Genomic DNA, 1352 nt, shown 5'->3' on the forward strand with positions numbered 1-1352 from the left:
AAATAATGACAGGTCAGTCAGTCTATCATCAATAGTAGGCAAGTTATTGGAGTCAATTCTGAGACAAGATAACTGTCACTTTGAAGGACAGGAATTGATGTGAATTCGTGATGTGATGAGAGTGAAAAATCCAAAGCGCTTCTATAGGTATGTAAGGATACTAAATGGGGTTTTTGCATCCATATTTACTGAGGGAACGGGCATGGAGTCTACGGAAATAGGGCAAACAAATGGGAAGGTTATGGCACCTTTACAGATTAAAAGGGGAGGAGGTACTGTTTTGAGGCAAATCAGAGGGGATAAATCCCCAGGACCAGACAGGGTATTCCCATGAGGGAGGCTAGTGTTGAACTTGCAGGGGCCCTGGCAGACATATATAAAATTTCAGTAGTCACAGGGGAGGTGCCGGATGATTGGAAGGTGGCTCATGTTATTTTGTTGTTTAAAAAAGTTTCCGAAAGAAATCCGGGAAATTATGGGCCAGCAAGTTTGACGTCGGTGGTGGGCAAGTTATTGGAAGGTGTGTTAAGAGATAGCATCTACAAATATTTGGATAGACAGGGACTTATTAGGGGTGTGTGCATGGTTGGTCATGTTTGACCAATCTAAGTTTTTCGAGACGTTACCAGGAAAGTGGATGAAGGGAATGTGGTGGATGTTGTCTACCTGGATTTCAGCAACGCCTTTGGCAAGGTCCCTAATGGGATGTTAGTTAGGAAGGTTTAGTCACTAGGTATACATGGGAGGGAGTAAATTGGATTAGAGACTGGCTCAATGGAAGAAGCCAGAGAGTGGTTGCGGAGGATTGCTTCTCTGAGTGAAGGCCTGTGACTAGTGGTGTGCCACATGGATTAGTGTTGGATCCATTGTTGTTTGTCATCTATATCAATGATCTGGATGATAAGTGGTAAATTAGATCAGCAAATTTGCTGATGATACAAAGATTGGACGTGTAGTGGACACTGAGGAAGGTTTTCAAAGCTTGCAGAGGGATTTGGACCAACTATAAAAATGGCAAATGGAATTTAACGCAGACAAGTGTGAGGTATTGCACTTTGGAAGGACAAACCAAAGTAGAATGTACAGGGTAAACGGTAGGACTCTGAAGAGTGCAGCTGAACAGAGGGATCCGGGAATACAGGTACAGAATTCCCTAAGAGTGATGTCATAGGTGGATAGGGTCATAAAGAGTGCTTTGGTACATTGGCCTTTATAAATCGGAGTATCGAGTATAATAGTTGGAGTGTTATGGTAAGGTTCTATAAGGCATTGGTGAGGCTGAATTTAGAGTATTGTGTACAAGTGGCAAGCCCCAGCTCCAGGAACACTGTTGAACTAACATTCACCTTTTC

Source organism: Carcharhinus amblyrhynchos, chromosome 16 (genome assembly GCF_965287045.1).
Source record: "Carcharhinus amblyrhynchos chromosome 16, sCarAmb.v2.hapA, whole genome shotgun sequence".
In the NCBI taxonomy this organism is placed as follows: Eukaryota; Metazoa; Chordata; class Chondrichthyes; order Carcharhiniformes; family Carcharhinidae; genus Carcharhinus; species Carcharhinus amblyrhynchos.